This window comes from Perca fluviatilis, chromosome 15, assembly GCF_010015445.1.
Source record: "Perca fluviatilis chromosome 15, GENO_Pfluv_1.0, whole genome shotgun sequence".
Lineage (NCBI taxonomy): Eukaryota > Metazoa > Chordata > Actinopteri > Perciformes > Percidae > Perca > Perca fluviatilis.
In genome coordinates, this window is record NC_053126.1 from 14329790 (window position 1) to 14339124 (window position 9335).

Genomic DNA, 9335 nt, shown 5'->3' on the forward strand with positions numbered 1-9335 from the left:
GTGTCCATTAAAAAGTGATATAGGACACCTACTAAAGGAGTTCGGTGAAACTGACTGTTTACTATTCTAAATTAATGCGCTACATTAAATAAATAAGGAAATGTGGATTTATTATTTCCAACTCGTCCTCTGAACACCACAGGATGGCGCTAAAACACACAGGCTGCAAGAAGTAAGTTCTACTGGCCCTCTGGACTGACTTTGTTTCACAGCGAATAACGTTATCTCACATCCCGTTCACTGTTCAGGTTGCTGCTTCAGGCTCCGCGCCCTGCAGCCGACATGTAACGTTACACATCGCGGATCAAATTCTTCGTAAAAGTCGTTATATTGTTTTGGGGACAATGACATGGCTGGATAGCTAGCTTGTCTTGTTGTTCAACATACTGTCAAATTATTTTTACTGATTGCCAACTGTACACAATGTTATTGACTTTGGATCTTGCTAGCATAGCGTTAGCTTTCTGGCTCGTAGCTAAACTGAAGGTTTCTACCAGCTGAGCGGACTATATAAATATCTCCGGTTGCTAAGGGAGGCAAGTTGTATCTAAGGTTCTTCCTAATTCCTGGTGGAGAGAACAACATTTGCATTGCATAAGAACCTGATGGATGGGAATGATTGTTCCAGGTATTAGTCAAACCGTCAGGCGTAACCAGGGAAACGGAGTTATTGTTTGGATTAACTTTAGATTTCGATTGTAAAACTAATTAAAATATGAACTAATGTTTTAAAAATGTGTTATTTGGCAAGTGACCATGGTATAAGCGGGTTAATGCCCTTCGAGGTGTCCATTGTCAGGTATTAATGGACTTCGGCTGCGCGTCGGACGGTTCACGCCTCGCCGTCGTCCATTAATACCTGACAATGGACACCTCGTCGGGCATTAACCCTTACATGTCCGAGCCCAACCCGAGCCTGACAGTTAAAATCTCATTTTTTTCTCATACTAATGACACATGTATGTTTGTAGGAAGGCATTCGGAAATGTCAACAAATGAGGACATCAGCGCACACGTGGCGACAAGCGCACGTTAACACAGGCGCGCACCTACGTAATACGCTTTTTTAAATTTAAAATGTTCAATGCCTTATCGCGCTGATGTGACCGAGCCCGACCCGAACATCATTTCTAAATACCTGTCCGAACCTGGCCCGGCGCGTCGGGTACCACCGGGTCCCGACGAGCTCGGTTCGGGTATCCATCCTCTAATCCTTACCTCAACATGGTAACATGCTGAAACATAAATAATCAGTGTCTACACATAAACATCCTCCAGCAGGATCCACGTGTACCAATGCACAGCATTTATTGATATTATATCCCTGATGGTGATTATACTTCAGCACTCAAATGCAATGAAACTGAGTGTGTGTCAATATTAGCTGAAAGACATCTTTGTCTGCTCTATAGTTCTTTGTCTCTTGGTCGTCTCCGCTGATACTGTATAATACCAGCAAGCGGTAGGAGAGAACTGGCTGGCAGGGATGGTGTGATCTGCGCTGACAGCCATGTTAGAGTTGATAGACACGAGGTGTCAGCACCCAGAGGGCCCTCAGAGAGGGATGACGGTGGCCTTTACAAGGATGTCTTTCTGCAAATCACTCACTGGGCAAATATACAAAAACTGCCCATTGCCTGGTAAGCTGGTTGTCCATCAGTGCTCAAAGTCCCTCTGTGCCAGTTTTGGTAATTACAGAAATTAAAAGGCTCTTGATATCAAAGAGACATGTTTTTACCTTGATCTACCTCATGTGTTTCTGTCCATCACAGTAGCATCCATCTAGAGAAGGGAGATAGTAGTTGAATCCCTAGCTGGTCTGGTGTAAACTGCTGTCACACACCTGTTACACATCAAAACTTCTCTAAATGAAAACCATATGCCAATAATTAATTAATTGACTCAATCATTCAATGACACAGTTAGCACATTGAACACAAAAACTTAAACTGAAAAACAAGCAGACTGCATTAGAAAAAGATACTTTTTAAACATTAGTCTGTGAGTGTGAAATCCAAATCATAAAACTGTGTGAAGCGTTAGGGGGTGAAGTATATTGCTTACAATACAAGGTAATTACTCACATTCATCACTCTGGTTATGAATGGAAATCTTTTCCCTCCTCAAGGCAAGCTGTAAAATAATATAAACATTTACCCATAACCCAGCTACTTTATTAGTATAAAACACACCATATTTGCTCAACCTGCAGCTCTTTTCCAAGCATGTATTATGCAGTAATCTCCCTATTTTACAGTAATAGGTTTTAAATGTAATAAAGAAACACCAAGGGCATGTTTTGCTGCATGGGAAAAGTCATAAATCACAGTGTGTCTGCAGAGTGACAAATTACTGATGTCATCAACAATGCATGCCAAAAGCAGAATTTTAGCGTGAGCTGGTGCACACTTTTAGTCTTACTATGAAGGCTAACGCTGACTGCATGCTGGTAAAACTGTGTGGTGCAAAAAGAGCAATCCCTAAAACGTAGGTATTGAAAACAGTTCCCACGGTTTGAAGCAGATAATGTACACGTTTGTATTTGGTTATATAGAGGATTAGCCATTTTAAGTTTATGGCTTTAAAAGATAAAGGTCCAACACAACAGCTAGTAATGGGAACTAAACATGTTCGATGAAAGAAGATCATTTATAAGATCCTAATAAAAGACAGTACGAGACCTGGATGGTAGACAATACTTCTTGGTTTATGGGCTGCTTATGATATGGTTGATCACAATGTTATAATTGACAGATTTTTTGACAGGTTAGAATTCTGTTAGCCTGGAAATCCAGACCCAAATCCGAAGGATTAAAGGTCTGGCATTGAGTAATGAAAATGGCCCAACTCGAGGGGTGGCACCAAGCATGCATTTGAAAATCTCACTGCCCGCAATTGGATAACACTACGACCAATCACAACAACACAGGCGGTGACGTATCCAGGGCCCCATACGTTTAGCTACCAGTGAAGCTAACTGGTAGATTTAACTGTCGTCATCTGTTTAGCTTGCCTCTGGCCCGCCTATATCAGATACACTGATGTGATTGGTGCAGCTCGGCTACAAGGGCATAGTTAATGAGCATCATTACTCAATGCCAGAGTGACTCGCTGAGCAAATTCAATGTGCTCTCGCGAGAACTCTGGATTTCCAGGTTAGAATTCTGTCCTTCCTCCCTAGAGATATCTTGTGATCGAGAACATAGTGTTTCTATTATCACACAGCTCTACATTTTTGCTTTAACCGAAAATCTCCAAACTTGATAGAAACGTTTGACTTTATTAGTGAAATAAGGATACTTTTTGGATTTGATCGAGGATGCTTGATAAATATATATAATGTTATTATAGTATTGTTTTACTTTTTTTAAAAAGAACATCCAAAATGACTGCTCTGTGGAGCATAAATTGCATAAATATATGAACAGTAATTAATAAACACAGTACCCTCTGTTATTAATAATCAGTCAAAACTTGCAAAACCACTAGTAAAAGCAGAAATGCTCCTAATTTCTCCAACAGGCAAGGGAATATTATAATGAGCAATCCCACCCTGGTAGATGGTTACAAATGACGAAGAACCGCTGGAAAGATTTCCACTCAGCACTCTACCTGCATAAGTGTGACTACTGTACTGACCAGAAATTATACAGAGACAAAAGTAAACATCTCTAAGCAATGTTTACATTACTGCACACCTCATTTACCATGAAAAAAGTTGACTGAATTCAGCAAAGACACGGTGAGAACAGGAAGTGGTGAAAGGGAAGGAAAGCTGAAAACAAGAGACACAGGGCCAAGGAGAGATACTGAAGATCATGGATTCATGCATGAATTAAGATTTTAAGATTTATTTAAGAAATTGAGCGGTTGTATTACCTGCATCACTAATACAGGTGTGAGATCTGATTCTCTCAGATGCATGGTCAACCACGGCTCCTCTCTGCCACAACGTTCAGACATGTTTATTTGGACACATGCCATAAATCCAAAGCTTTCGGGGAGGTAGAGGTGGGCCTGGTTGTGGTGCAGGAGGCCTGTCTTGCTCCAATGATAATTTGTGGTTTGGTGCATGTTCGGCGGCCTACAAAGAGGCCTCAGACTGCCACTGGCTGGCTGCACCCAAGGCCACGTCCACTACAAATAGGCCAACGACCCTTATTCTGCAGAAGGAAATATTTGTATAATATAAAGTTATTTTCCTGAATTTACCTTCAGAGGTCTTGGGAAACTGTTTTAATTATAAAAGTGTATATATACACACACTTCGAGGGAGAGGAAGACTAAGTTCAGTAAGAGTAGGAAGGTAGAAAATAAAATATAATACTATAATACAGCGACATAAGACACAGTTTTTTGAAATGACATGAAAAACAACTTGCTTATAAAATAAGATCACCATAGCAATTTATACATACAGCGGTTTTACAGAATAACAAAATTAAAGCTTTTACTGGGACTAGTTGGATAATGATTGGCTGTAAATTCATCCTATTCATGAATAATGTCCATGATAACCTCCCAAGCCTCCTTTGATTCATGTACCTCTTAACCTATGCCCTCTTCTTGGTCAACACACTCTGGACAAAGTCAATTTCCTACCAACACTCCCTCATCCACTCGCAGTGTTTATAAACCTCCCTCTATAGAAAAGGGCCGCTAATTTAAAGCTATGCTTGTGTCACCTGGTGAACCTCATGCCCCAGGACCCCGATCGGAACTGCTATGGGTCAGAGGTGACGGTCTGGCCCCTAGCTTATCAAAGCTGTGTTTATTTAAAGTCTATGTGCAGCAATGGACGACAACAAACAGAAGGACCACAGGCAATGGAGCAATTTGGAGGCAAATCCTTCTTAAGAATACAGATTAGGCATGCACGTTTCAGAGTGTATAGCTGTTGAAATGTCAGCATTGTCATTCTCAATCCTGGTGACGATGGCTTGCTTTGCTCTGGAATACTGTAAGGTGAACGCGCCTCGGCACCTTGTGACATACACAGAGAACCTGCAGAGAGGCTGAACTCGGGTGCATGTTTACAGGCTTTTCTTGGATAAACAATCTGTCTTGATTGGCACCTACTTCAGTACCCCTTCAAAATCTGACTTATATCTGATCCACAGGCATTTAAAACTGGATAGTTAACAATTTTCAACCCCTGCTAATACATGTATGGCCAGAATTAACTGTCAAGCTGACAGTCCAAAGCTGTCCTAGAAGCCTAATATTCTCCCATAGCACAATTTCCTAGATAAATCTCTGACCGGTTGCACCAAAACAATTATGGAAACACTTGTAATACTACAACAATAGCCTGGACGTAAATACATCAGACAAATAGCTTTAGGCTCTATGGAGCCTGCAGGCCCTGCTCTAGGCATTCCACAGTAAGTAATTGAACTAATTACCAAGGTGCTGAAGAAGCAAAAAGAGGTCTGACAGAATTCTCTGGTGACTATCCAAAGAAAAAACGACAGCATCAGTCATTTGAGCAGGAGCTCCAAAACGACATGTGTTTGCATCCAAGTGACAGAGCCCTCCAGTGGCCATAGTCATTATGAGAGTAGCATAGAAGGAAGTAAGTTGACGTTGTTTAACGCATTCTCATGAATAGGTTTTTATGATATCCTAGGAAACGTATGCACAAAAAGGTGACTGTGAAACGGCAACATAGGTTTAGGCACCAAAACTAGTTATGATTTGACAAACCTTTGTGGTATGAGTTAAACAGTGGTCCCCTTAAGTCCCCTTATTTTTCTCAGTCTTATATTAGGTGCTCCGCTAATAATACTAAGCAGTCACTGCCTTATTCACTCACTTACAGTAATAACTACTTGGAAAACCTATGAATTACAGTGCATTACTTTTTGTAGCTATATGTATGAATGGTTCACGAGAACAGCCTGTGTTGTTATCAGACAGATGGCCTCTGTTTGTTTCCAGTTTCCCGCATGACCATGAGTGTCCTCTAGCTTAAACCAAGTGTTTATTATTGTAACCGTCACGAAGGTCCCCTAACCTTAACTAAGTACTTGTTTTAACCCAGCATGATCTTTCCCTACACCGTACTAAGTAGTTTTTGTGCTAAAACCTAACTTTAACCATAGCATTGTAACTGACAGTATTTTATCATTTAATTTGGAGGCAATTTTTGACAGCTGCCAGATCATGTTGTAACAATAAAATAACATGGCCTATCCATGTGTCCATATTTTACCTTTCAAAAAAATCACAAATGAGGCATTGTTTTTTGGTTAAACACTACAACAACCAGTCTGTTAAAACATGAGTATACTTAAATTGACACTAATTGTTATTATTAGTACTGCAAATCCCCATGCATTTGCTTTGGTTAGGAAATCTATCAAGACAAACACCCAATAATGTACCAACTGGAGGGAAATTGTCCATTATAAAACATGTTCTGGGTCTCTGTACATGGATATCAAAGATGTATATCATTTTGGTCAAAATCAATTATGACCTCACAGGGAAGTCATTAGATCAAGCTTTGGGGTTCGCCACACACATCCCTGGCATCCTGACAAAAGGTGAGGCGTTAATCATGCTTGACCCAACTTTGTTTTCCCACCAGTCTGTACTGTACGTAGCCACACATGGTGTCAGGGATGGCTCCCCTGGTTTATTTACTCTCATCTCTGGATATCTGGGAGCTGTGTGTGGCCTCCGTGCTCCTGTGTTGTAAAGGCACTGCCAGAGGAAACGTAACATTTTACAGTACTCTCTACTGCTGACAGATCCAACCAGGGAAGTGCACAGACATATGGAGGGGCTATTGCTCTAAATGCAAAGTTTATTAACCAATTGGGACATAAATTTATCATAGCGTAACAAATTAAGTTAAGTCGACTCATATCAGCTTTCACGTTACATCTGATTGTTGGTTTTAAATTCACGTAAAATGACTGTCAACAATGTATAAAACATGATTCAAGAGCCCAAACCATCACATTCCTTAGCCTCTCTTTTCTCTACAGAGCGCACACTAATGGACGTCACTTAGCTAGTTAGTAGTAGTAGTTAGCCTGCTGCTGCTACATAGGCTATCATTAGCTTTGGTTGATAACTTAGCATTATACATTAATATTAGGCAATGCTGCGCGACGTCATGCAAACGTTACAAGCTGAAGCTGCACATTATTCGAAGCTCAAGTGGATTTTTTTTAAAACTATTCACAGGCCATTTGTCATTATCTCCATAACTTTAAAAACTTACGTGAAGGCAGACGGGCTTTCCCTTCTCTTTCATATGCAGTGTGAAAATATAAACAACGTCACGTGACTGGGGGCAGAGGTCATCGCTGAGGCCAAAATAAATGAACACAATTTAATGATATGGCGATTTAATTTGTTTTAACTTTAGTAATGATGGGCTTATCGTATTTGATGCAACCACAACAGGAAATAAAAAAATAAAAAGAAGAAAGAAAAAGTTTCTTTAGGCTCTTTCTCCAGCTGAGCCAATCAGGGCAAACAGGCAACACTTTTGCGAACTGTGACTGCAGGTGAGAGAGGTACCCAGAGGTCAGGGCTGTATGTTAACCCATATTATTATATTGTATTCTCTCTTAACCATAATGTTTTACTAATAGCAAAACGTGACCACTGTTCACTAAAAATTCACAACTGATATTTTATTATTATTTTAGATTAGCATATTATATTCCATATACATGGCATACAAAAGTGCACTGTGCAATGTGAAACTTTAGCCTGACCAGAAGTTTAACTTTCCTTTTAATAATGAACAGATTCATGTGGAGCTCTGGTGCCCCCACACTATATGAGGGGTGGAAGAAAGTCACCCCCTTTGTGCTTCACTTAGGCCTACTGCCGGCAGTATCAGGTCACCCATCCACTGTTGGATTGATTTTAGATGATCTCTCCTTCCCGGCCTGCAGTGATTGTTTGGCAATGGAGGCAGGTTTTTATTATGCAGTGGAAGGACCTGACTCTGTCTCATATAAGGGCAGGGGGGAAAGAAGGAGGGGAGGTAAGAGCAAGGGTGGGGAACTGGGAATAAGTTCCCCTTTGTGTACACACAAGGAGGTAAAAGGCAGACTGTATGTGGTGGCTAAGGGATCACTCGAGTGGCTCCACAGGTCCGGTCGCGTGGCCCTGAGGCTTTCCTTTGGTTAGCACGCTCAGCCCTCCCTGTTCACAGCTTCAGAAATGTGCCACACTGTATGGCCACCCATTGCTCAGCCTCTGCCTCTCATTGACACACATATAACTGCTATGGAGAGTAGATATACCAGCTATTGTTAAATAATAACAGTAATTATGAAAGTGGGCATGTTTACCTTATTTACCCATTTTACTTTTAATTTTACATTTCAAATTTTACAACTACAGTTACTGGCGGTTAATCGGGTTATGGGAAGGTTATGGCAAGATCATGTCATGATGATGTATGTGTATTACATGCACAATGCAGTAAGGTAAAATGTTTCTTTTATATGGATTTCTCTTCTGAAATAAGAGTAATTGCTCGTTTTATTTGTGTTTGTATCTGTTTAGATCTAACAGCAACAAATTCCAACGAGCCATGGTAGAACTCTGAGCCTGGCTGAGATGGAACATTGTTCAGCTCATGTGTAGAACATGCAATAAGGGATGACTGAAACATCTTTAGGAAAAAAAAGCTATGAGGGACCTACTTCTGGCTATATAGAAGCAGCATGAGTGATCTTAATATTTAGTTCATCATTCCTTTCTTTATGATGTTGAAGAACCTCACAGGAGACGAGATTTAGAAATGTCTTGCAGAGCATTTGTCAATCAGTGTTTTACAACCTCAGTAGCTGAATATAATATGAGTTGGTAGTTAATCTGTTTCCTCACCCTGTTTTTCTCTCAATCCTACAACTGGAGAAACCCAATGTGCTGTAAGTGTTTTGACGGACTGTGTTTTACGTTCCCTTCTAACTGTCTCAGACATTCACCTCTTCCTATTCAGGAGGGCATGCATGGGCACATGTGGTCTAAATTATGATGTTATATGATGCAAAAAAATGTGGCACAGAGAATCAATGAGGTATGAAGCTTTGCCATGTCTACTTTCGGATCCCATCATTCAATCCAGGAAACTGGGCAAAATGCAGCTTTTTTTCTGTCCTTCTCAGCACAGAGCACTTCCTGTGTTTGACTGTAAATGCTTATTGAGTTGTTAGATGCATATAATAACTTCAACTGAAGATCAAGGATGACTGTTGTCCTTTAAAGAGGTTACATCAGTGTCTGGCAAACAGAGCCAGAGAACTTCTGCATTTGCGTTAATTGTGTGAGAACGTGAAGAGTACTTGACCTCATCATCT

The 9335-nt window shown here is 40.6% G+C and overlaps 1 long non-coding RNA gene across 1 annotated transcript; it reads right to left on the minus strand.

The window, feature by feature from the left end:
- Positions 1-1155: 1155 nt before the first annotated feature.
- Positions 1156-7285, minus strand: LOC120575037. Its single transcript, XR_005641944.1, has 4 exons — positions 7235-7285; positions 3880-4163; positions 2085-2133; positions 1156-1782 (listed from the first exon to the last, which is right to left on the minus strand). It is a non-coding gene; the product is annotated as an uncharacterized LOC120575037 (long non-coding RNA).
- Positions 7286-9335: the final 2050 nt, after the last annotated feature.